Here is a 27816-nt window from a genome sequence, read left to right on the forward strand (position 1 = left end):
ATGTCTCCTATATTGGAAGCACAGAGTCTTAACCTCTGGACTGCCAGGGAAGTTCCGGCTATCCCATTCCTGTTTGAGCTTTGTCTTCTCTAGACCAGATATTCTTGGTTTCCTCCACCAGCCCACATCCCTTTATCTTCCTGACTGTCTCTAATCCTTGTAAAATGTGGTACCTGGAACCCAGTTGTCTGATCACAGCTGACCAGAGCGGGCCCTTTCCTTCTGTTAATATACAGAAGATGCCTGAAGTAGAAAGAAAAATTTAAGAATTTTTTGGCAGTCATGCTCTGAGTATCATACAGGCACTCATCACACTGAATATAATTCTGATTTAAACTCCTAAGCCATTCCTGCATGCACTGCTGCTAAGCTATAGGCTTTTCTATTCTCCACTTGTTCTTGGACCTGCACAAGACCTCAGATTGCTTTGTGATTATTGTTTCCTCTTATTGTCAGGAAAAAATTGTGAAAGGCTTTGAAACAGCAAAAAGATGACTGTTTCCATTCAGTGAAATTGCTGGGTGTCATCTAGCAGATGCTTCTTGGGTTGTCTAATTTTACAGGGGTCTGTGTCTTTCACTGTTTTTGATTAAACTATTTTGCAACTATAAATTGTAGAAAACACATGGTGCTAATGCGAAGAATTCTCATCCATAAAGAGACAAGTGAATTTTGTCTGGTGGACATGCAATTGATTTTCACCCTGTGAAAGAAGCTGCTAGTCTTCCATCTATTAGCAAATTTATTTCAGTATCTCTGATTGCTTTTATATGTGTCCCTTCTCTGGGTTTCCCTTGGAGCCAGTTGTAATGTTTTACTGCCTCATTGTTATTTAATAAGTTAGTTAATGGACACATGTTCATTTCATATTTGTACAAGAACCCTGATTCTTACTTAAAGTAATCCTTCAGTGCTGATTTTCTTATCCCTTTAGAAATTGGAAAGGCATGAACAGGGCAGAAATGAAGATTTAGAAAGCATTAGAGAACTCACTTTAAACTGGCATGGATTACAGTTGCCAGGATATGGAAGCAACCTAAGTGTATCAATAGATGAATGGATGAAGATGTGATATATATACACAATGGAGTACTACTCAACCATAGGAAAGAAATTCTGTCATTTGCTATAGTGTGGATGGTCATAGAGAATGTTACGCTTAGTGAAGTAAGTCAGAGAAAGACAAATACTATATATTATTACTTACATGTAGAATATACAAAATAAAGCAAGCTAGTGAATATAACAAGACAGATACAGAGAGAAAACTAGTGATTACTTCTGGGGAAAGGGAAGAGGGTGGGGCACGATGGTGGTAGGGGATTTAGAAGTAGAAACTACTATGTATAAAATAAGTAAGCTACTACAAGGATATATTGCATAGCACAGGGAATATAGCCAATATTTTTCAACAACTATAAATGGAGTATAAGCTATAACATTTTTGAATCTGTCTTATACACTGGAAACTAACATGTTATAAATCAACTATACCTCAATTTTAAAAAATCATACATTTTAATAAAAGGAAATATTGACACTGGGTCTACCAGCCCATATCTTTTGGTAAAGTTGCTCAACCAGTTATCACTTCATGTAACTGTACCAGTGTGCCTCTACTTACAAACAAGTCATTCGTAAGTCCATCTGTGCATAAATTCTACATGATTAAGAGGGATTAAAACTTGCTCTTCCCACGTGCATTCTCATGAATGATGAATGTAGATCTGACTTTGATAATTTTGAGATCAGTCATAGATTTCCTCTTCCTTGCTCATTTACATGTGTATGGATACCCTTTGCCAAAAAAGACCAGTTTCCCTGCACCAAAAATCCTTAATGATCTTGGAACTTCCCTGGTGGTCCAATGGCTAAGACTCTGAGCTCCTAATGCAGGGGGCCCAGGTTCAATCCCTGGTCAGGGAACTAGTCCCACATGTTGCAATTAAGAGTTCTTACGTTGAACTAAAGATCCTGCATGTGGCAACTAACACCTGGCTCAGCCAAATTAATCAATTCATTAATTTTTCAAAATCCTTAATGATCTTGTTGGAGTGTACTGAGCAGGAGAACTGAGTTACTATGGAGGAGTTTGGGGGTTGATTAGTGAAAACAGAACACGTTAAGTGAGTGAAGTTAAGATCTGTTACCAGCCTGCAGGACATAGTACAGAAACAGCAAGGAGAACAAGGAAGTGGCTGCCATGATGGCATTTTTGGCTGGAAGACTGTGAGACAGCCATCGATGCAGGTGAATGGAATGGGCCCTTCCTCATGCTAATGGTATTATAATAATAAGTAAACATTAATCAGGTCCTGAGAAAGCCTGTGTCTAGTGGCTGCACCTGGGAAGAAGGACAGGAGGGCTTTGAGAGGATTCTGTTGAGCAGACAGAAGATGAGATCCTGGACAGAGAAGGACGGAGTTAGAAGAATGAGAGCTGGTGATGAGGCCTGGGTGCTGGAGACCCTCTTAGGTATTACACTCTGGTATTACAGCAGTGGCCACAGGACTGGAAAAGGTCAGTTTTCATTCCAATCCCAAAGAAGGCAATGCCAAAAGATGTTCAAACTACTGCACAATTACACCCGTCTCACATGCTAGCAAAGTAACGCTCAAAGTTCCCAAGCCAGGCTTCAACAATAGGTGAACCATGAACATCTAGATGTTCAAGCTGGCTTTAGAAAAGGCAGAGGAATCAGAGATCAAATTGCCAATATCCATTGGATCATCGAAAAAGCAAGAGAGTTCCAGAAAAACATCTACTTCTACTTGATTGACTACGCCAAAGGCTTTGACTGTGTGGATCACAACAAACTGTGGAAAATTCTTAAAGAGATGGGAATACCAGATCCCCTGACCTGCCACCTGAGAAACCTGTATGCAGGTGAAGAAGCAACAGTTAGAACTGGACATGGAACAACAGACTGGTTCCAAATTGGGACAGGAGTATGTCAAGGCTGTATATTGTCCCCCTGCTTAATTAACTTATATGCAGAGTACATCATGAGAAACGCTGGGCTGGAGGAAGCACAAGCTGGAATCAAGATTGCCAGGAGAAATATCAATAACCTCAGATATGCAGATGACACCTGGCTCAGATGGTAAAATGTCTATCTACAATGTGGGAGATTTGGGTTCAATCCCTGGGTCGGGAAGATCTCCTGGAGAAGGAAATGGCAGTATTCTTGCTTGGAAAACCCCATGGACGGAGAAGCCTGGTAGGCTATAGTCCATGGGGTCGCGAAGAGTCGGACACTACTGAGTGACTTCTCTTTCACTTTCTTTCCACCATTATGGCAGAAAGCGAAGAAGAACTAAAGAGCTTCTTGATTGATGAAAGTGAAAGAGGAGAGTGAAAAAGCTGGCTTAACATTCAAAAAACTAAGATCATGGCATCCGGTCCCATCACTTCATGGCAAATAGCTGGGGAAACAATGGAAACAGTGACAGACTTTCTTTTCTTGGGCTCCAAAATCACTGCAGATGGTGCTTGCAGCCATGAAATTAAAAGATGCTTGCTCCTTGGAGGAAAAGCTATGACCAACCTAGATAGCATATTAAAAAGCAGAGACATTGCTTTGCCAACAAAGGTCCATCTAGTCAAAGCTATGTTTTTCCAGTAGTCATGTATGGATGTGAGAGTTGGACTATACAGAAAGTTGAGCACCAAAGAATTGATGCTTTTGAACTATGGTATTGGAGAAGACTCTTGAGAGTCCCTTGGACTGCAAGGAGATCAAACCGGTTAATCCTAAAGGAAATCAGTCCTGGGTGTTCGTTGGAACGACTGATGCTGAAGCTGAAACTCCAGTACTTTGGCCACCTGATGGGAAGAACTGACTCATTGGAAAAGACTCTGATGCTGGGAAAGATGGAAGGCAGGAGGCGAAGGAGATGACAGAGAATGAGATGGTTGGACGGCATCACCGACTCGATGGACATGAGTTTGAGCAAGCTGCAGGAGTTGGTGATGGACAGGGAAGCCTGGCATGCTGCAGTCCATGGGATCACAAAGAGTCGGACACGACTGAGTGACTGAACTGAACTGAACTGATCCTGGTTCAGGTCTGAGTACATGATTGGTCAGGACTATGGCTTCACAGTGCCTCTCTTTGGCCATCGCTGTAGTAACGGTAAATTGAGAAGGAACAGGACGGGCGAGGCAACAAAATGCAGTAACTTTGCAGGACATTCGTTAGCACTTACTGTATTCGAATTCATCAAACACTTTTGACAGTGGAAGTGGCTATGCCCAGTGCATCACAGTTGACGGCTCATACAGTCCCATCATAGAGTTTTCAATTCCACAACAGCTTCGTTTGCATCGATGAAAGGTCTTCTGCTAAAAAGTTTCTGGGTTATGTTTTAATCCACATCTCTCAACCTTTTCTCCAAAGATGAGAGGCTTATTAAATGACTTGCTCAAGTCCTGACCCAGTATGTTTAATTTTTTTTCTAATTACTGGCTTAGCCATAGGAAGAAATTAATCTTACAGAACACAGTTGTACCTTAGGATCTGAGGTTGAGAAACAGAGGGCGCTGCAGAGTCCAGTCATCACCCATTCACACGCTTTAATTTAGCACTTGCTCTTTGGTGCCCTTACACCCTTGACCTTCTATAGGGTCCATCCACTCAATCCTACCTCCCAGGCAACCTACTCACCTGTTCAAGTGTATCCGTGCACACGCTGGCAGCTGTGTGACTCTCAGGGGAAAGCACGTAAGCCAGGTGCGTCATTAAAGGCTGAAACAATGATGTCATTTGTTCTCCAAGGCCTGTCCGCAAAACTGCTGCTTTAAAATTCATCCCAAAAAGAATAAACGTGCAGTTGAGTTCATCTGGGCACAGCTTTTCAGACCATGAGCATTTCAGATATTCTCTTTGGGGTTCTTGATGATAGAAAGATATTTTATTTTACTTTATTTTATTAAACGTCTCTATTTATTTTTTAAAAAGTTTTGACTATGCCATTTGGCATGTGAGATCTTAGTTCCCTGACCAGGGGTGGAACCTGTGCTCTCTGCAGTGGAAGCGCAGTCTTAACCACTGGACCACCAGGGAAGTTCCTAGAATGATTTTTAAAAGTAACAAAAATAATGCTGTATAAACATAATTTATGTATATATATGTTTTTTAGAAAAGTGATTAAAAGCTGATATGTCAAAGTATTTTTTATTTTTTAGATTAATTTTTATTGAAGTATAGTAGATTTACAATGTTGTGTTAGTTTCTGATGTACAGAAAAGTGAATCAGTTATGCATGTACATATGTCCACTCTTTTTTAGATTCTGTGCTGTACAGTAGGTCATTACTATTTATTTTATATGTAGTAGTATGTATATGTCAATCCCAGTCTCCCAATTTATCCCTTCCTGCTTTAACCTTTGGTAACCACAAATTTGCTTTCTGCATCTGTGACTCTATTTCTGTTTTGTAAGTTCATTTGTACCATTTTTTTAGATTCCACATATAAGTGATTTCATATAGTGTTTGTCTTTCTCCATTTGACTTACTTCACTCAGTATGACAAGCTCTAGGTCCATCCATGCTGTAATGCCAAATGGCATTCTTTCTTTCTTTTTTATGGCGGAGTAATATTCCATTGTATATATGTACCACTTCTTCTCTATCCATTAATTTGTTGATGCACATTTAGGTTGCTTCCATGTCTTGGCTATTATAAATATTAATAGTCCTGCTATTGGGGTACATGTGTCATTTCGAATATTTTTTGTTTAACAGACATTTATTGAGCACCATTCTTGGTTCTCAGGGAGGAAAATTCCCTGCTTTCATGGACTTTGTGTTCTACTGAGGTGGTCAGACAATAAGTAACAACCACCACAACAATAATAGTAATAGTAATCTAACAAAACTATGAACCCAAATAAGGAAGAGTTAGAGTATAGAGAGTGTTAGAGAAGGGACAGTGATATCTCAAGATGGTAAGATTACAGGGAATCCCCTGGCAGTCCAGTGTGGTTAGGACACCACATTTTCACTGCTGGGGGCCTGAGTTTAATACCTGGCCTGGGAACTAAGATCCCACAAGTCATGTGGTGTTGCAAAAAAAAAAAAAAAGGTAAAATTATAGATAATTTGCACTTTTTTTCCTGTGTGTTTTTCTCTACTTTCCAAATTGTTTACAGTAAACATGCCTTCCTTGTGTAATTAAAAAATAAGTGATTTGGAGAAACGTTCTCTTAAGTGGCAGTAGCAGATTGTCAGACTTCTGTTCACTTTCTCCCTGGCTCTTTTTTGACAAGATCTTTGGTTGGTTGTTTACCAATCCACTGTGTACGACTTGTGATTTTCATGGGGAGAACAGGAAGAAAGAAAGGGCAGGTGGATTTACCACTTTTCCTTTATTTACTTAGACCGTAAGCAAAATGCAAGAAACCAAACACTGCTCAGGTCTCTCTTGGGAAGAAGTGAGTTGGCTGAGTGCTAAATACTGCCCCAGGCACCTGCCTTCCAACTTGTTTACCCCTCCTCCTTGGTCTGTGTCTATCACCACAGTTTTAAAAAAGGGGGGGCGGGGCACCACTGTGATTGTCAGAAAACCCACTGCCTCCACCATGGACCACGGCTCCATGGGAATGATGGTTGAGTCCATATCTCTGGCTGTAACCCCCCACTCCCAACCAGCAGAGCCTTTGTATCCATCCAGTGCCACAATGTGGAGAGCATCCATGGCTCGTGGCTTGGAGCTCAGGTGACGGAGCCACAGCTGCACCTAGCTGCACCTGGCTGAAACTTGATTAGCATTGATCAAGTTCATGGAGCAAAGTCACGTAAGGGTGATCAGTGTATAAGAAGCAGCTTTGTTGAATTCAGCACAGAGAATCTTAGGGATTGAACCAAACTGAACCCCAAGGTTGTGGTTTGGTGATTTTAGAGAAATACCACTGGGATATGCCTAGGAATCAAGATCTTGGTGTTAGGAGAGAGGGTTGAGAGATACCTGGCTGGATATGAAGGCTCTGTAGGTTCTGTGAAGTTAATCGTATTACAGCTCTTGTGCTGCCGTGCCCAGTCGTGTCTGACTCTGTGCAGCCCCGTGGACTGTAGCCCGCCAGGCTCCTCTGTCCATGAAATTTTCCAGGCAAGAACACTGGAGTGGGTTGCTGTTTCCTCCTCCAGGGGATCTTCCTGACCCAGGGATTGAATCTGCATCTCACATCTCCTGAATTGGCAGGCGAATTCTTTACCACTGTGCCACCTGGGAAGCCCGTAATAAGATTTTATGTCTGGGTATTAGTTTCCTCATACCCCTGTAGAGGACAGAGGAGCCTGGCGGGCTGCAGTCCATGAGGTCACAAAGATTCAGACACAACTTAGTGACTAAACAACAGTAACAACATTAGTTTCCTACGGCTGCTGTAACAAATTACCGCAAACTTAATGGCTTAAAGCAATGTGATTTATTATTTTACTCTTCTGGAGGTCAGAAGCCCCATAGGAGTTTTAGAAGACTGAAATCAAGATGTTGGAAGCTCCAGAGAGAATCTGTCTTCTTACTTATTTCTGGAGGCTGCCTGCATTCCTCGGCTCACGGCTCCGCTCCTCAAAGTGCATCATTCCAGTCTCTGCTCACATCTTAGCATCTCTTTTTTCTGACCTTGACCCTCTTGACTCCTTCTTTACTTTGATTGTTGTAAAATATAAAATATATATACCATAAAATTTGGCAGCTAACCATTTTTTGAAGTGTACAATTCAGTGGTGTTAATTACATACACAATGTAGTATAACCCTCACCACTGTTTCCAAAACCCTTCCTGGCCCAAGCAGAAACTCCGCCCATTAAGCAATAACTCCCCATTCCCTGCTCCTCCTATCTGTTGGTAACCTCGAGTCTGTTCGCTGTCTCTGTGACTCTGCCTATTGTATGTATGTCATGTAACTGGAGTCAGGCTGCGTTTATCCTTTTGTGTTTGTTTTTTAACCTAATGTAGTATTTTCAATGTTCATCTGTGTTGTAGCATGTCCTAGAACTTCCATTCCTTTTTTAAAAAATCTTTGTCTGTGTTCGGTCTTAGTTGTGGCATGCAGGACCTTTAGTTGAGGCATGTGGGATCTAGTTCCTTGACCAGGGATCAAAACTGGACGCCCTGCATTGGGAGCTTGAAGTCTTAGCCACTGGACCACCAGCGAAGTCCCCATAACTTCATTCCTTTGGTGGCTGAATGATATTCCATTGAACGTGTATGCCACATTTTTGTTTATCTGCTCATCGGTTGGTGAACACTTGGCTTATTTCCATTACTTTCAATATTGTGAACAATGCTGCAGTGAACACTGGAGTACAAGTATCTGTTTAAGTCCCTGTTTTCATTTCTTTCTTTGATTTTATTTTGAACCCAAGGGCATGGAATTGTAGGATTATAGGAAAATGCAACATTTAGTTTTTTCAGGAGCTGCCGAGCTGATTTTCCACGGTAGCTAGACCATTTTACATTCCCACCAGCAGTGTGTGTGGGTTCCAATTTCTCCACATCCTCACCAACATTTGTTGTCTGTCTTTATGATTATAGTCATCCCAGTGCATGTGAGGTAGTTTCCTGTTGTGGATTTGATTTCTTTAATGACTAATGATATGGAACATCTGTCATGTGCTTGTTGGCCATTTGTTTATCTTCTTTGGAGAAATATCTATTTAAGTCCGTTTTTAATTGGGTTGTTTGTCTTTTTGTTGTTGAGGTGTAGGAGTTCTTTACACATTCTGGATATTAATCCCTTATCAGACATACAATTTGCTGACATATTCTTCCATTCTTGTTTGTCTTTTCACTCTTAATAGTGTCCGTTTTGTATTCATTGGAGTATAGTTGCTTTACAATGTTGTGTTAGTTTCTACTGTACAGCAAAGTGAATCAGTTATTCCTATACATATATCTCCTCTTTTTTGGATTTCCTTCACATTTAGGTCACCACAGAGCACCGAGTAGAATTGCCTGTGCTATGTATTCTTTATTCTTTATATGAAGTGAAGTGAAGTGAAAGTTGCTTAGTTGTGTCCGATTCTTTTGAGACTGTAGCCCACCAGGCCCCACTGTCCATGGAATTCTCCAGCAGGAATACTGGAATGGATAGCCATTCCCTTCTCCAGGGGACCTTCCCGGCCCAGAGATCAAACCCAGGTCTCCTGTATTGCAAGCATATTCTTTACTGTCTGAGCTACCAGGGAAGCCCATTCCTTATATAGTAGTGTATATATGTCAATCCAATAGTGTCCTTTGATGCATAAAAGTTTTGCCTCCCTCTTATAAGGATGCTTGTGATTACATCCATTATCCAGAATTTGTTCAGTCCCTCAGTCATGTCCGACTCTGCAACCCCATGGACTGCAGCACGCCAGGCTTCCCTGTCCTTCACCATCTCCTGGAGCTTGCTCAAATTCATGTCCATTGAGTCAGTGATGCCATCCAAATAGTCTTACTTTCTCAAGATCCTTAATTTAATCACATCTGATTTTGCCATGTAATGCATTCACAGGTTCTGCGGCTAGGAGGTGGACATCTTTGGCTAAGCCAGTATTCCATCTAGCACAATTCATTTCAGGATATCTACAAAGTCAGAAATTGAGACTGTATTCATGCAAAAAGGTACAAGCGAGTGACTTGGCAAGAAACCAACCTGCCTCGTATACAGCTGTCATTTAGGCCTTCTGCCTTCAGTCCCCCTTTCACTCTTTCACCCTGTGCTGGGTTGCTTAGCTTCTCTGTTCATTCTTTCTTCTTTTACAAAAAAAAATGTAAATGTATTTATTTATTAATTTTTGGCTATGCTGGGTCTTCGTTGTTGCGAGTGGGCTACTCTTTAGTCGTGGTGTGCTGGCTTCTCCTTGCGGTGGCTTCTCTTGTTGGGGAGCACAGTCTCTAGAGCTCAGGCTCAGGAGTTGTGGCACACGGGCTTAGTTGCCCCACGGCACGTGGGATCTTCCTGGACCAGGGATGGAAACTGTGTCCCCTGCATTGGCGGGTGGATTCTTCACCAGTGAGCCACCAGGGAAGTCCGCTGTTTGTTCTTAAAATGAGAACAATTGTTCTTCCTCTTTTCCTCCTCTGGGCATTAAGGGTGAGTAATGGGGCTTTTTTTGTCATCCGCGTGAACCAGAAGTCCCAAATATAAAAGCTTTAGGAACATCACGAAAGCTAGCACACAGTGAGTGGATAAATACAAGCCAACAAATAAGGTTTATGTTTGGACCTGTATCAGAAGGAAAAATAACAGACCTGTGGAGATTAATGAGACCATGCCTCAGAAAACCTTTGAGCTCTTTGGAGGAAAAGCGCTCCGTAAACGCAAGCATTTCTACGCCCCTCCTCACCTTTATCCCCAATAGCAGCTGTGGTGCCTTTTTATTCCTCATACCTATCATAGCACCCTGTAATTATCGGAGGTAGTAATTGTGCTTGGGTGGAAAGGTGGCAGAGGGCGAAGATACCTTGGCAAGAACATAGGGCTAAACGCTGGATTAGTATCGGGGGAGGGCCTGACCCACGAAGTCACAGAATCTGAAAAAACAGCTCTTTTTCTGTGTTCCCAAAGCCTTCAGAACTAGCATACATACATTAGACAGTCATCTCACTAATAGAATCTCCCCTAAAGAAATGCTCGGAAACGCAGACTAGGATATAAACCAGAGATGTTTGTCAGCATCATTTGTAATCGTGAAAGACTGGAAATGACCTCAATGTTGCTTCCTACAATTGGAAATGGTTAGATACATGACCGCATGAAACACCTTGTAGTATTATGCCGCCGTTCAACACCTCGATGAATAATTTTTAACGATGTTAGGAAATGAGTCTGATCAAGTGTAAAAGAAAAAAGCAAGACTGCTTTCCATGTGAACTGTGTTCTCAGCAACATAATGTACTGATAGGTAGGGAAAGAGGGGTTAAGAAAACAGCGAAGAATGCACCAAGTGTTACCACTTGTTTCTTCTGCTTGGTGGAATTCTGGATGTGAATTCAGTAACCGGGAGGGCTGTGTTCTCTTGCTTACTGGGTTGTCATTTCCTAGGGATGATGTTAACATGTTGGTTTGTTCTTTTGGTATTTGCCTTGCTTTGAGGAAGGATCAGAGAACTGAAGCATTAAAATTTCGGAGAAAACCATAGCTGGTGAAGGACTTCCCTGGTGGCCCAGTGGTTAAGAATCTGCCTTCCAATTCAGGGCACGCAGGTTTGATCCAGATCCCACACACCGTGGAGCAACAAAACCCATGAGCCGTAACTAGAGAAAGCTCGAGCACCACAGTGAAGACCCAGCGCAGCTAAAATTTTCAAAATTAAATTTAAAAAAACATAGCTAATGAGTGCTGAGATTACTATTATAGGTGTTGTTTTTGAAATTTCTTTGAAAAGTAGTAAGAATGGAAGTGAAGATGACAGAACAGTCTAGTTTCTCTGCCTCCCTTCCTATAAATTTAGCTATTTCTGATCAGTTAAACGAAACATTTTCCCTGGCCTGTGCTAATGCTGTATTCAGCAGAACCTCCTTGGTCATGAGGACTGGTCTTGCCCACCCAGAACGTCTGACCCAGCTCCTGTAGTGGAGGTCAGGGTCCTTCCCACTGCACGAATGGGCCTGAGAGGTAAGGATACTCAAAGGCAGTGGCTAAGAGTCACCTTAAATTCCACCTGAGGGGGGCTGCCTGCTCACTGCTCTGGGGCCTGGGCCTCCCCGTGTCTGAAAGAGCCATTTGGATCTGGAAATTCTGACCTTGAGATCAATCTAAGGCTGCTCACCCTTTTCCAATCACCCAAGACTTGAGCCAAGAGGACATTTTGCATCCTTGTCACCTGGCCCTTTCCTGCATTCTAGCCACTTCAGTGACTCAGGCTGGCCCAGAGCTCATACTGGCCATGGGTTCCTGATAGTCTGGGATGTATTTGTTTCTTTCTTTTTAAATATTTATTTATTTATTTGTTTTTGGCTGTGTCGGGTCTTAGTTGCAGCAGGCGAACTCTTAGTTGTGACGTGTGGGATCTAGTTCCCTGACCAGGGATGGAACCCGGGCCCCCTGCATTGGGAGCGCAGAGTCTTAGCCACTGGATCACCAGGGAGGTCCCTGGGATGTGTTTCTGAGCAAGGGAATTCTGACCTCTAGAGTGAATCTACATGAGTGGTTTTTACCTACCCTCTGCCAGCCAGCTCCAACTTTGCTTCATAAATGAGAGCTTTTGTATATCGTGGTCCAGCCACCATGTTTTTCCCAGCTGCAGGCCTGGAGTTTCTGTGGCCTTGGTGTTGTTTCTGCTTGAGAGGTTTAACTGATAACATAGCAGAGCAACTTAAAAATAGCCCAGTAACTGCCTCTCTCTGATGCCAAAGATCTGCACCTCTCTCCCCCAGGCCTACCTGTCCTGGGACTGGGGCCCTGCCTTCCTGGCCTCCTGCCCCTCTGCGGGCTGAGTCCAGGCTGAATCCTCCTAAGGACCAGGAAAGGGGCCATGGGGGATCCTGGCCTTTTCGCACTCAGAAGAGACCCTCTGGTATGTATTTCCTGAAAGTGTCTCTGGTCATAGAGTGGTTTTCTCAGACATGGTACAGTGATCACCTCTGGATGATTTCTCATTGCATCTGCAATGCCAGGCTCTATGCTGGGAAGTGATGTTGGAATATGATGAAAAGCCAAGACCTAGCTGCTTGTGGGCTGTACATTCAGCCTTTAATTTTAAAAATTAGTGTTTTATTGTGAAATGTGTATTCTTATAGCATATGACATAATCTCTGTTGGCAGGTAGTACAGTATGTTAAAAAAAAAAAAAGCCTTGGCTCTGGAACCAGACCACCTGAGTTAAATTCTACCCTAGCCAGTTAGAAGCTGGGTGAGCTTAGGCCTGTTCCTTAACATCTCTGGTCACTAGTTTCCTTGTTTGTAAAATGGCTTTATAACGTCAGACCTACCTTAGAGATTGTGATGAGGGGTTATATGAGGGTTTTTTTAACATTTAAATTATTTATTTATTTACGTTTGGCTGCACTGAGTCTTCATTCTTGCGTGCAGATTTTCTCTATCTATGGAGAACAGGGGCTACTCTAGTAGCAGTGCACAGGCTTCTCACTGCAGTGGCCTCTCTTGTTATGGAGCATGAGTTCTAGGCTCACAAGTTTCAGTAGTTGTGACTCAAGGGCTCTAGAGTATGGGCTTCAGTAGCTGTGGCACTCGGGTTTAGTTGCTTTGAGGCATGAGGGATCTTCCCCAACTAGGGCTTGAACCCATGTCCCCTGCCTTGGCAGGCAGATTCTTAACCACTGGACCACCAGGGAAGTCTGAGTTATATGAGTTTTAAACATGGAAAGCATTTAGAACAGTGCTGAGGATAGAGGAAGCATTGAATAATAATGAATACATGGATAACACAAAATTTACCATTTTAGTCACTTCTAGGTGCTCAGTTCAGTGACACTAAGTGCATTGCATTTTGTGGCCATCACCACCATCCACCTCCAGAACATCTTCATCTTGCAGAACTGGGACGCTACACTCGTTAAGTAATGACTCCCCATCCCGCTCTGCTCCCAGCCCCTGGTAACAACCATTTTATGAATTTGACTCTTCCAGGTTCCTCACATAAGTGGAATCCTGCAGTACTGCCTTTTTGTGACTGGCTTCTTTCACTGAGCTGAATGGCCTCAAAGTGTGTTCATGTTGTAGTACGTGTCAGAATTTCCTTCCCTTTTAAAACTGAGTAATATCACATTGTGGGGCTTCCCTGGTGGCTCAGTGGTAAAGAATCCACCTACAGTACAGGAGATGCGGGAGACATGGGTTCAATCCCTGGACTGGGAAGATCTCCTGGAGGAGGAAATGGTAAACCACTCCAGTATTCTTGCCGGGAGAATCCCATTGATAGAGGAGCCTGGTGGGCAACAGTCCATGGGATCACAAAGAGTCGGACACAACTGAGCACACACTCATGCAATATCACATTATCTACATGACATTCTGTTTGTTCCTTCATCTGTAAATGGGCATTTGAGCATTTGAGTTGTTTCCACATTTCAGCTACAGTGAAATATGTTGCTGTGAACACGGGTGTACAAATATGGGCCTGAGTCCCTGCTTTCTCTTACCCAGAAGTGAAATTGCTGGATTCTCTGGTAATTCTGTGTTTAATGGTGTTAGGAACCATCCTGCTGTTTTTCATAACAGCTACACCATCATTCTCATGGCTTTAAACACTATCTACCAGCAGATGAATTCATTCTATACAACTTCATACCTTTCCGGAGCTGTAGGTGAAGTGAAAGTGAAAATCGCTCAGTTGTGTCCAATTCTTTGCGACCTCATAAACTATATAGTCCATGGAATTCTCCAGGTCAGAATACTGGAGTGGGTAGCCATTCCCTTCTCCAGGGGATCTTTCCAACCCAGGGACTGAACCCAGGTCTCCCGCTTTGCGGGTGGATTTTTACCAGCTCAGCCACCAGGGAAGCCCAGCATGGAGGGAGGTAGGGAGCTGTAGGTTGATGTACACAATTGCCTGCTTGGTTTTGTCAGTGTGATGTCTCACAGGCATCTCGAGGTTAAATATGTCCCAAACTGCACCTCTTACCCCACCCTGCTCTTTTCTTGTTTGGTAAATGACACTAACTGAGCGTCTGGTTGCCCCAAATAGCTTTTAAGCAGGACCAGCCATAGAATTTGCCAGACCTGGTGCTACATGAAGATGGGCAGGAACAGGGTGGTGAATTCTCCTTCCTTACAGGGCTGTGCCCCCACCCTCAGTGTACTGGCCATCCTGGGGGCATTGAAGCCTCTGTGCTGGGATCTGCCAGCACCTGGGTCCATGGTGGCCCTGAGCCTCCACTGAGGTCCCCACCAGCCTGAGGTGGGGACATCTCTTGGCATTGATCACACCCCCATGAAGCTAGCCGTGAATCCTTCAGTGAATCTTGGACTCCTTTTTTCCTCACCCTCTAAGTTCACTTTATCATCAAGACCTATGAGTCCGACCTCTGAAATCCATCTCAGCTCTTTACTTCTCTGTCTCTCCTGCCATGATGAACATCCAAGTTGCCATCACTTCTCTCTAGTATTAAAAGCCGCCCACCTGGTTTCTTTCACTCACACTTGCCCCTTCCCCTACATTCCACACACAAGCCAGTGTGATTGTCTCCAAAAATAAATGAGTCCATGTTTACTGCCCAGTTTTAAAACATTTGTGGGCTCCTTGCCACGTTTAGAATGAGATGTCAGCTTCTCACCAAGGCATACAAAGTGGGTGATTTCATAGCCCTGTGTGCTCGTCTTTTCTTTTCCAGGCATGGCTTCCTGTTTTCTACACCTTGAAGATGCCAAGGCTGGAATGGTCTTAGAGCGGAGTTTTTCCACCTAGCACCACTGACATTTTGGATAACCCTTTGCCTGTGGGTTTGTCCCCTGCATGGTACGTCAGCAGTATCCCTGACCTCTAACCCTTAGATGCCAGTGGCACCACCCCCTGCCACCGCCTTGTGAGGACAGAATGTCCCTGGACATTACCAAAAGTCCCCCCAGGGCCACCCGCTTCCTGTGCTTCAGAACCTTCCTTGAAGCCCTAGAGCCCTGGTTCCTCCCTCAGGCTGGATCATTGCCCCCACACGCCCTCTACCACCTTCACTCTGGTTGCATCTCCTTGTCCTTCGAAGAGCAAAGAATCCGCCTGCCATGCAGGAGACCTGGGTTCGATCCCTGGGTTGGGAAGATCCCCTGGAGAAGGGAATGGCTACCCACTCCGGTGTTCTGGTCTGGAGAATTCCGTGGACTGTATAGTCCATGGGATCGCAAAGTGTCGGACACGACTGAGTGACTTTCATTTTCACCTTTTCTGATCAACCAATATAAAATTGTCTCTCAGTCACACTCTATTTTAGATTGCTATCTAAACTCTCACCTGTCTCTGGTTTCTCTCTTGTTTAATTATTTGTTTGCTTACTTACTATCCCTCCACTCCAGCCCCCACCAGGATGCAAGCTCTTTAGAATGGTCATGTCTATCATTTTGGTTGAGTGCTGTATTCCTGACACCTGGAGCGGAACCTGGCATATGGTAGGTGCTTAGTGTATCTTTGGGCTTCCCATGTAAAGAACCCACCTGACAATGCAGGGGACATAAGAGACTCAGGTTCAATCACTGGGTTGGAAAGATCCCCTGGAGACGGGCATGACAACCCACCTCAGTATTCTTGCCTGGAGAATCCCATGGACAGAGGAGTTTGGCAGGTTACAGTCCATGGGGTCACAAAGAGTCAGAGATGACTGAAACAATTTAAAACACACCCAATGCATCGTTGCTGAATGAATGAATTCACAACACTTTGATTTTTACTAATTTATTTTTAAATTGAAGCATAGTTGATTTACAACATTGTGTTAATTTCAGGTGTACAGCAAAGTGATTCAGTTATATATATGTGTATACTTTTTCAAATCCTTTTCTGTTATGGTTTATTACAGGATGTTGAATATAGTTCCCTGTGCTATACAGTAGGGCCTTGTTGTTTATTTTATATACAGTAGTGTGTATTTGATAATCCTAAACTCCTAATTGGAGAAGGCAATGGCAACCCACTCCAGTACTCTTGCCTGGAAAATCCCATGGACGGAGGAGCCTGGTAGGCTGCAGTCCACGGGGTCTCGAAGAGTTGGACATGACTGAGCGACTTCACTTTCACTTTTCACTTTCATGCATTGGGGAAGGAAATGGCAACCCACTCCAGTGTTCTTGCCTGGAGAATCCCAGGAACAGGGGAGCCTGGTGGGCTGCCGGCTATCGGTTGCACAGAGTCGGACACGACTGAAGCGACTTAGCAGCAGTAGCAAACTCCTAATTTATCCCTCCCACCTTTCCCCTTTGGTAACCATAAATTTGTTTTCTATGTCTGTGAGTCTGTTTCTGTTTTGTAAATAAGTTTATTTGTATCATATTTTAGATCCAACATGTAAGTGATATCATATGATATTTGTCTTTCTGTCTGACTTAGTATAATAATCTGTAGGTCCATCCATGGTGCTGCAAATGGCATTATGGCTGAGTAATCTTACATTGTATAAATGTACCACATCTTTTTTGTCTATTCATCTGTTGATGGACATTTAGGATGTTTCCATGTCTTGGCTATTGTAAACAGGGCTGCTATGAACATTAGGATGCATATATTTTTTCGAATTATAGTTTTCTCTGGATATTTGGTCAGGAGTGGGATTGCTGGATCATATGGCAACTCTATTTTTAGTTTTTAAAGGAACTTCCACACTATTTTTCCTGGTGACTCAGATGGTAAAGAATCTGCCTACAATGCAGGAGACTTGGGTTCGATCCCTGGGTTAGGGAGATCCACTGGAGAAGGGAATGGCTACCCACTCCAGTATTCTTGCCTGGAGAATTGCATGAACAGAGGAGCCTGGTGAGCTGCAGTCCATGGGTCACAAAGAGTCGACACAGCTGAGTGACTAACCCTTTCACTTCACCTCCTATAGCAGTGTTGGATGGTTCCCTTTTCTCCACATCCTCTCTAGCATTTATTATTTTTAATGATGGTCATTCTGACTGGTATGAGGTAGTATCTCACTATAGTTTTAATTTGCATTTCCCTAGTGATTAGCGATGATGAGCATCTTTCCTATTAGCCATTCTTCTTTGGAGAAATGATTAGTTCTTCTACCCATTATTTGATTGGGTTTTTTGGGGTTTCTTGTTATTGGGTTGTATGAGCTGTTTGCACATTTTGGAATTTCAGCTCTTATAAATTCACAGCACTTTGAAACCATGCTTGTTTCTGTGTACTCATCAGGCCATTTTCATTTCTCTCCAGTTCTTCCTCTTCTTTCCTTTTTATAGTCTCTGCTTTCCCTTTCTGATCCCCATTTCTGCTCTATTGTCTCTTTTCCTTCTCTTGATATTTCCCACATTAATTTGATTCAACATCTTTCATAACAGAAACACAGGCTAGTCAAACATGACACAGATAAAGTCTCGGTGAAGTTGAATCAAGCAACAGGATCTCATGGTCAAGTTCATTGGACTTCACACGGCGGCCAGGACACAGAGGATCCCAAGCAATTGCCTGGGAACCAGACAGGACATCCCTGGGGGGAATCCTGGTGGCCTCTTCTTGCTCCGTCTCTTTTCCCTCCTTCACTCTGAGTGTTGGCGTCTTTCTTCTCTCATTATGGCCAAGATCCCTGTGCCTCTTTGTTTATCTGGTGAGAAACATTATTTCCATCAATATCTCCATAGACTTTTATTGAAGAAACCTGGCAGATTGAGCTAAAATGTCTTTATCCCAAATTCAAACAAACCATTGGGGAAAGAATTCCTTGGCTCAACTTGGGGAGGAGTCTTTGTTGACTGTCTCCATGTGCCAGGCACCTCTAGGTGATGAGGATACAGCGGACAACAGGACAGACACAATTCTATTGTCATGGAACTTACATTCTCTGACACTACTTGCTCTATGTTTATTACTAAATGTGTATCAAGAACCAGGTCTTTACCTTGTGCCAAAGATATAGCAAACAAATCACACAAGCATACTTGTATATGGTGATGGGGTTAATTTTTTAAATATTTAGTGTTTATTTGGTTGTGCTGGGTCTTAGTGGAGGCATGCGAACTCTTAGTTGCCACTAAGAGCTAAGAATAGTTCCCTGACCAGGGTTCGAACCTGGATCCCCTGCCTTGGAGGGGGGAGTCTTAGGCACTGGACCGCCAGCGAAGTCCTGGCTGTTACAGTTTTCACCAGGTTTCTCCAATGTGACTCTTTCCCTCCCCATTTCCATACTGTAAAACTGCTACATTTAAGAGGGGAGGGTTGGTGTGCTTCACTTCCTGGACAGTGTGTTTTGTTCTTCATAGCTTTATTGAGGTACAATTTACATATGACAAAATTCACCCATTTTAAGTGAACAGTTCATGCATTTTAGTAAAAATTGATATAATGTACCTGAGGAAAATGGTCTTGGAGCTGACAGCCTAAGGTTGCAGAGGATTTAAACAGGCAAAGGCAGGGGAGGTCACAGCATGTGCCAGCCCCTCCTGGGAGTGTGGCGTGTTCAGGGAACTTGGGTGAGTCCTGAACCACCTAGAAAAGGTAGGCTGTGTCACCATCCTTCATTCAATATGCTCATAAATATTTTCCTCAGAACATTTAAAAGTCAACAGCATTTTATTGCCCAAATGTGTAAATTCCAGTTCTGTAAAGCACATGTCTCTCTAAAACAACTCCGTCCCTGTTGGTTTATCCAAGGTTTTACTGTAGCAGTGAGTAAATATTAGGATAGTAAAATTCAGAATGGTCCCTGAGGGGAGAATAAAATTGTTAATAAGATTTCCCCCCCTTTTTAGGTCTTATTTAAATGAGAATGTAAAGTACGTGTACTATTTCCTCTCTGATTTATTCCCCTTTGGAACAAACCCACCACAATGAAATGAGAATGGAAAGGTGATTCAGAGGCAGAAGAAGGGAAAAGAACTATACTCAGAAAGATGTCCTTTACAAACTTAGAACCTGAAAAAAATCCAGTTAGCAAAAACACTGAAAGGCCGTTTCCACGTGGAAGTATCTATGCAGAAAGAAGATAATAAAATGGATTTGATGAACATATAGTATTGACTTTGCCACAAGCTAACTTTTCTTATTTGATGCTTTCCACATTAGTGCATGTTTATTGTAGCAAGTGAAATAGGTGTATGAAGGTGAGACCAGTCATCTCCTTACTACTTCCAGCCTCTCCTCACGTTCCCTTCCCTGCCACACCTCTGTCCTTGTTCCTATAACTATACTTCATGTTTCTGTGCGATTCAGGAGAAATGAACTCTGAAAGACTCTTCTGAACTGGAGGTTGTCATGATAATGCTTCTAGAGTTGCTGGGAAACACCTGAAGGGAATGTTCACCCAAGAGTTACCTTGTGTTGACAGAGTAGGGATAGAATTGAAAATCCAGTGCTTTGTTTATTTTTTCTTGGCTCACTGCAGGTGGCTGGCATCTCTGCCCCTGGCTAGGCTTTGTGAACTCCCTTGTCACTATTAGAAGCTTTACTTCTGAATGGTAGACCCAGCTGGAGCCGTGGCAGCAGAAAGACCTGGGTTCAGATCCTGGCGTTGCATCTTATGGTCTCTGTGATATTAATAAATTTTGTAATGAACCATTCCTAGGTCATGGAAGCATCACAACTTCATATTTGAAACAGAGACCTAGTACCTATCTCTGGGGTGTTTGCAGTACCTACTCTTTTTAAATAAACATTTATTTATTTGGCTGTGCCAGGTCTTAGTTGTATCACACGGGATCTTTGATTTTCGTGAGATCTAGTACCTTGACGAGGGATCCAACCTAAGCCTCCTGCATTGGGAGCACAGAGTCTTAACCATTGGACCACCAGGGAAGTCCACTATAGTACCTACTCTTCAATCTCCCAGGTTATTTGATATCTCTGACATCTTAGGATCCATGGCCAGAGACCAAGGCAAGTCGTATTTAAAATGTCACAGGGGACTGAGAAGTTGGGCCTAATGTCTGTGAAACCAAGTGTCATAAGATAGGGAGGAAAGGAAGAGAAAGTATAGACTTGAGAATGTTAGTGGGGACTTCCCTGGTGGTCCAGTGGTTAACACTCCATGCTTCTGCTGCAGGGAGCACCGGTTGGATCCCTGGTCAGGGAAGTGGTATCCTGCATGCCACATGGCCAAAAAGAAAATACATAAATAAATGGAAAGGTATTTTTAAAAACCTTAAAAAATGTTAGTGGGCTGAAGTGGATTTGGAGTACTCATTTTGGAAGGAAGGAAGGAAGATATCCAGGAAAGTGAAGGTTGGGAGATGTAGAGATTGTTAGAAAGATGTTGAGACTGATCAGGCAGTTGGGCTTCCAGTTTTCCTCTTCATTAGTTATGCATAGCTCCCATCAACAGAGGCAGGGTCCTGCTGTGGCAGACCTGTCTTGTTAATGACCCAGTGGAATAAAAGATTCCATGGAGCCCTGAGGTGTCCCCAGAGGAAGGGATTGGGTCTGCCCAGTGCTTTAAGTTTGTTCTGCAGTTTAATATACATGTGTGTTTGTGTGTGTATGCCTGTCCAGTGGCTCAGTCATGTCCGACTCTTTGCGACCCCCTGGACTGTAGCCCTCCAGGCTCCTTTGTCCATGGGATTTCCCAGGCAAGAATACTGGAGTGGGTGGCCATTTCCTTCTGCAGGGGATCTTCTCAACCCAGGGACTGATGACCTGTCTCCTACAGTATAAGTGGATTCTTGACCACTTTGCCACCAAGGAAGCCCTAAGTTTAATGTAACAGTGGTCTAAAAGCAGAGAAGCCCAGTTAAGGACAAGTGGCAAACTTTGCCAATGTTGAGAGGGTGGTGAGGATAAACATTGACAACTGAAAAAATTAAAAACAAAAAGATCGTGTCAAAGAATTCATCCACATGAGGACAAAGGGCAGCACCCAAACACGAAAACTTGGATATTTACAAGTATACTTTGGAGATACTGCAAATTTGGTTCCAAATTACTGCAATAAAGTGAATATTGTAATAAATCGAGTTGCACATTTTTTTTGGTTTCCCAGGGCATGTAAAAGTTATATTTACACTACACTTTTGTCTATTAAGTGTGCAAAGCATTGTCTAAAAACATATATGTATACTTTAATGAAAAAATGTGTTCTTGCCAAAAATTACTAACCATCATCTGAGCCTTCCGCAAGTTGTGGTAGTAACATGAGAGATCACAGATCACCAACAAATATAATAATAATAAGAAAATTTTGAAATGTTGTGAGAATTACCGAAATGTGACTCAGAATCATAAGAGGAGCAAATGCTATTGGGAAAATGGCAGTAACAGACTTCCTTGATACAGAGTTGCCACAGATCTTCAGTTTGTAAAAAAATGAAGTGTCTGCGAAGCACAATAAAATGAGGTCTGCCTGTACACCAAAGTCCAAAAGGGGAAAAAAAATTGAAGAAAGATTCATCAGTTTATTCATTAAAACCATAAATCACTTTAGGTATTTCAAACAGAGAGGGATTTAATACAGGGAATTCAGTCATAAAGCTGGTGGAAGAGCTGAGAGAGCTAAAAGGCAGAAGGTGGTGTTACCCAGGGACCAGAAACTCAAGGAGCTGGGGACACATTCCAAGCAGTTAGGGTCTGTATGTTGAAAGCTATTTGTTACCTAGTGTTCTAAGAACAGCTCTGTGGCTTTTCTGGTCTTTGTGCTTCCCTAATCTCTGGGTTAGATTATAATTTCAAGGCATAATTTTATGGCTTGTACAACATGGAGTCCCTGTAGGGAATCAAGGCCATGACAATGATCTTGTAGTAACCAACAGGCTGCGAAAGCTGGTCCATGGCATCTTAAACTTTGACAAGCAGGCGAATCATACAGCTGGGCTCCCTTGGTTTTGCCTTCCTCTGATTCAGCCCAGGGTTTGTTTGCTGATGTTTATGTAAACCAAGAAATGGTGCATGTGCCCTTTCTTCTGGGTGTGTTTTAGTGGGGGAAGTGCATCTGTGCTCCAGGTGGGAGTTTAATGTTCCCAGTAGCATGATCCGATGGCAGAGCTGTTGAACATTTCTGTGGACACTCAGGGTTCTGTGAGTTTTTTGTATGTTTTCAATTTATTTATTTTTAATTAAAGGATAATTGTTTTACAATATTGCATTGGTTTCTGCCATACCTCAACATGAATCAGCCATAGGTATACATATGTCCCTTCCCTCTTGAATCTCCCTCCCACCTCTCACTGCTTCCCACCCCTCTAGGTTGTTACAGAGCCCTGGTTTGAGTTCCTGGAGTTATACAGCAAATTCCCATTTACTATGTTACATACCGTGAGTTTTTGAAGGAAGCAGTTTGGGAGGAGCTCAGTGGTGACTTTGCATAAAGAGGTGGAGAGGGGGCCATTTTGATTTCTAGAATGCTTTAATGTTCTTTCTCAGGCTGGCATGCAGTGGCTCATTCCTCAACCTCCTCCATCATCCTCCTGCGCCCTGGGTTATCCCTTCCTGCTTTGCTTCCTTGGGTTAGTCCTCCCTGCACGTGGCGGGAACAGGGAACCCAGACCATCCCCTAGCTGGTCTTCCCATTGATAATAGCTCTATTGACAGAGTCTGTGGTTCCTGTGACAAGTCTGTGGTTGCTGTGACAAGTGAGAAATCTTCCTATTCTGAGGTCCATGCTTGCCACTCTGGGGCAGGCTGATGGTTCAATTTCCACAGTTTCTATTTGTGTTAACTCTTTCTTAAGTGGGAAGATTCTGTATCAAAAAACACGTATTTCCACTGAACTCTATCCCTAAGAACTTTCCAATCTTCCCAAAGTAGAGTCAAGTCCACCAGCCTAAGAAGTTTGTCCTGAACTTGGCTGGGTACCACTTTTGTCCTCCTATCTACCCCCCATAGGCACTGGGCTGTTCTAATCAAATTACTCAGTAGGGGTCTCCCCCAACCATATCCTGTCTGCCCCCACATATAGCTCTCTCCTTCACATTCTGTTACTGGTAATAGCTTTTTCAGCAAGGGAGGGTCTTACTACAATGGTCTTCTAAGCTCAGCTTGCCCAAGGAGGGGTGACATTCTGGGCAGCTTCTTAAAGAATATGATCAGAAAGCATGTGATTACCTCTCCTGAGTGTGATCCGCAGGAACTCCCCGACTCAAGAGTTCAGCCAGGCCGATCAAAGGGACACAATTTCTCCCATGCGCTGTGATTGACGATTTACAAAGCATTTAGAGCTTAACACACATTCTTAATTTGATCCTCACGTTCAATATTTTTCCCAGATGACAAAAGAAAAGCTCGGGAATTAGGGAGCAGAGGGCTGGTTATATAATAGAAAGCTGGGCCAGAAATCAAGATCCTCAGATGCCGACTTCTAGACCTTCTTTCTGTACCAGGCAAAGGACTAGCCTAGGAAGATGTGATGAGTATGGGTGCTTACAGCAAATGTGTCCTTGCAAAGGTCAAAAAGATGAATTTGCCAGAGCCTGGCAAGGGTACATATTTGCAAAGGAAGGCTTCTGTGAATGGCGGAGGGGTGGGGTAGTGAAAGCAGAATATGACTGGGGAGGATCCCCTCCATAGAGGGGATAATAGTCCCATACATTTCCCAAAGATAGTGTCTTTTGATTCAAAGACATTAGAAAAAGCAGGTCTATTATACATGATTGAAAGAAGACTGGTTTGACTAAAGCCCTGACAAAGGTAGGTGAAGCATGGTACATGTTCATCTCTCTGATGCTAAAACTTACACATTAAGAGGGGAAGGAGGGCTTCCCTGGTGGCTGCCTGCCAATGCAGGAGACAAGGGTTCAATCCCTGGTACCGGAAGATCCCGCATGCTGCTGAGCTACTAAGTCCATGTACTGCAACAGCTGAGCCTGTGCTCTAGCGACTGGGAGCTGCAACTACTGAGCCCTTGTGCCCCAGAGCCCATGCTCCACAACAAAAGAAGCCACTGCAATGAGAAGCCCAAGCACCACAACTAGAGAGTAGCCTGCACACAAACGAAGACCCAGCACAGCCAAAGATAAATAAAATTATGTTTTAAAAAGAGGGGAAGGAGAGGAGACTTAAGATATATTAGTGTTTCTCTGCTGTGACACACCCCTAGACCTTACACTTCTGGTATGTTGGGAATTGCTGACCAATCCTGAATCTCCAGGATTCAGCAATCATCTGGGTTTGCCTGGAGGGCTGGCAAGGTAGATCCCAGGCCTAGCACCAATCTTGAAAGGCAATCTTTTTTAAAAGAAATTATTTTATTGAAGTAGAGCTGATTTACAGTGACAGTGTTGTGTTAATTTCTCCTGTACAGCAAAGTGATTCAGTTATATATATCTTCTTTTTAAAAAAATTAATTTATTTTTTACTGAAGGATAATTGCTTTACAGAATTTTGCTGTTTTCTGTCAAACCTCAACATGAATCAGCCATAGGTGTACATGTATCCCCTCTCTTTTCAAACTCCCTCCCATCTCCCTCTCCATCCCACCCCTCTAGGTTGATACAGAGCCCCTGTTTGAGTTTCCTTAGCCATACAGCAAATTCCCATGGGGTATCTATTTTACATATGGTAATGTAAGTTTCCATGTTACTCTTTCCATACATCTCACCCCCTCCCTCCCTCTCCCCATGTCCATAAGTCTATTCTCTATGTCTGTTTCTCCATTGTTGCCCTGTAAATAAATTCTTCAGTACCATTTTTCTAGATTCCATATATATGTGTTAGAATATGGTATTTATCTTTCTCTTTCTGACTTACTTCACTCTGTATAATAGGTTCTAGGTTCATCCACCTCATTAGAACTGACTCAAAGGTGTTCCTTTTTATGGGTGAGTAATATTCCGTTGTGTATATGTACTACAACTTCTTTATCCATTCATCTGTCGATGGACATCTGGGTTGCTTCCATGTTCTAGCTATTGTAAATGGTGCTGCAGTGAATGATGGGATACATGTGTCTTTTTCAATTTTGGTTTCCTCAGGATATATGCCTAGGAGTGGGATTGCTGGGTGATATGGTGGTTTTATTCCTAGTTTTCTAAGGAATCTCCATACTGTCTTCCATAGTGGCTGTATCAATTTACATTTCCACCAACGGTGCAAGAGCATTCCCTTTTCTCCACACCCTCTCCAGCATTTATTGTTTGCAGACTTTCTGATGAGGGCCATTCTGACCAGTGTGAGATGATATCTCATTATAGTTTTGATTTGTATTTCTCTAATAATGAGCGATGTTGAACATCTTTTCGTATGTTTGTTAGCCATCTGTATATCTTCACTGGAGAAATGTCTGTTTAGGTTTTTTTCCCACTTTTTGATTGAGTTGTTTGTTTTTCTGGTATTGAGTTGTATGAGCTGCTTGTATATTTTGGAAATTAATCCTTTGTCAGTTGTTTCATTTGCTATTATTTTCTCCCATTCTGAGGGTTGTCTTTTCACCTTGCTTATAGTTTCCTTTGCTGTGCAAAAGCTTTTAAGCTTAATCAGGTCCCACTTGTTTACTTTTGTTTTTATTTCCATTACTCCAGGAAGTGGGTCACAGAGGATCTTGCTTTGATTTATGTCATCCAGTATTCTGCCTATGTTTTCCTCTAAGAGTTTTATAGTTTCTGGTGTTACATTTAGGTCTTTAATCTATTTTGAGTTTATCTTTGTGTATGGTGTTAGGAAGTGTTCTAATTTCATTCTTTTACATGTAGCTATCCAGTTTTCCCATAGCCATTTATTGAAGAGACTGTCTTTGCCCAGTTGTATGTTCTTGCCTCCTTTGTAAAAATAAGGTACCCATAGGTGCGTATGGGTTTATTTCTGGGCTTTCTATCTTGTTCCATTGGTCTATATTTCTGTTTTTGTGACAGTAGCTTACTGTCTTGATGACTGTAGCTTTGTTGTATAATCTGAAGTCAGGAAGGTTGATTCCTCTAGCTCTTTCTTCTTTCTCAAGACTGCTTTGGCTATTTGGGGTCTTTTGTGTTTCCATATGAATTGGGAAATTTTTTGTTCTAGTTTTGTGACAAATGCCATTGGTAATTTGATAGGGATCACACTGAATCTGTAGATTGTGTTTGGTAGGATAGTCATTTTCACAATATTGATTCTACCTACCCAGGAACATGGAATATCTCTCCATCTGTTTGTGTCATCTTTGATTTCTTTCATTAGTGTCTTATAATTTTTTGTGTTCAGTTTTTCTGTCTCCTTAGGTAGGTTTATTCCTAGATATTTAATTCTTTTTGTGGCAACGGTGAATGGGATTGATTCCTTAATTTCTCTTTCTGATTTTTCATTGTTAGTATATAGAAATGCAAGTGATTTCTGTGTATTGATTTTGTATCCTTCAACTTTGCTAAATTCACTGATTAGCTCTAGTAATTTTCTGATACTATCTTTAGGGTTTTCTATGTACAGTAACATGTCATCTGCAAACAGTGAGAGCTTTACTTCTTCTCTGATCTGGATTCCTTTTATTTCTTTTTCTTCTCTGATTGCTCTAGCTAGGACTTCCAGAACTATGTTGAGTAGGTGGTGAAAGTGGACACCTTTGTCTTGTTCTTGATCTTACGGGGAATGCTGTCAGTTTTTCACCACTGAGAATAATGTTTGCTGTAGGCCTATCATATATGGCCTTTACTATGTTGAGGTAGGTTCCTTCTATGCCCATTTTTTAAAGAGTTTTAATCATAAATGGGTGCTGAATTTTGTCAAAGGCTTTTTCTGCATTTATTGACATCATCATATGGTTTTTATCTTTCAATTTGTTAATATGGTGTATCACATTGATTGATTTGTGTATATTGAGGAATCCTTGCATCCCTGGGATAAACCCAACTTGATCATGGTTATGAGCTTTTTTATGTGTTGCTGAATTCTGTTTGCTAAAATTTTGTTGAGAATTTTTGCACCTATGTTAATCAGTGATATTGGCCTGTAGTTTTCTTTTTGTGTGTTGTCTTTGTCTGGTTTTGGTATCAGGGTGATGGTGGCCTCATAGAATGAGTTTGGAAGTGTTCCTTCCTCTGCAATTTTTTGAAATAGTTTTAGAAGGACAGGCATTAGATCTTCTCTAAATGTTTGCTAGAATTCTCCTGCGAAGCCATCTGTTCCTGGGCTTTTGTTTCTTGGGAGATTTTCTATCACAGCTTCAATTTCGGTGCCTGTAACTGAGTTATTCATAATTTCTATTTCTTCCTGATTCAGTCTTGGGATACTGAACTCTTCTAAGAATCTGTCCATTTCTTCCAGGTTATCTATTGTATTGCCATATAGTTGTTCACAATAGTCTCTTATAAGCCTTTGTATTTCTGT

General features: G+C 42.4%; 1 long non-coding RNA gene and 1 other non-coding gene across 2 annotated transcripts in view; both read left to right on the top strand.

Annotated features, from left to right (window-relative positions):
- The window catches only part of LOC145531352 (uncharacterized), an 87612-nt gene that overhangs the window by 40402 nt on the left and 19394 nt on the right, over nt 1–27816 (top strand). The window lies entirely within an intron of this gene.
- TRNAR-CCU (transfer RNA arginine (anticodon CCU)) lies at nt 1854–1926 on the top strand. The gene has a single exon. It is a non-coding gene; the product is annotated as a tRNA-Arg (tRNA).

This window comes from Giraffa tippelskirchi, chromosome 13, assembly GCF_054371585.1.
Source record: "Giraffa tippelskirchi isolate mGirTip1 chromosome 13, T2T-mGirTip1v1.2.pri, whole genome shotgun sequence".
Lineage (NCBI taxonomy): Eukaryota > Metazoa > Chordata > Mammalia > Artiodactyla > Giraffidae > Giraffa > Giraffa tippelskirchi.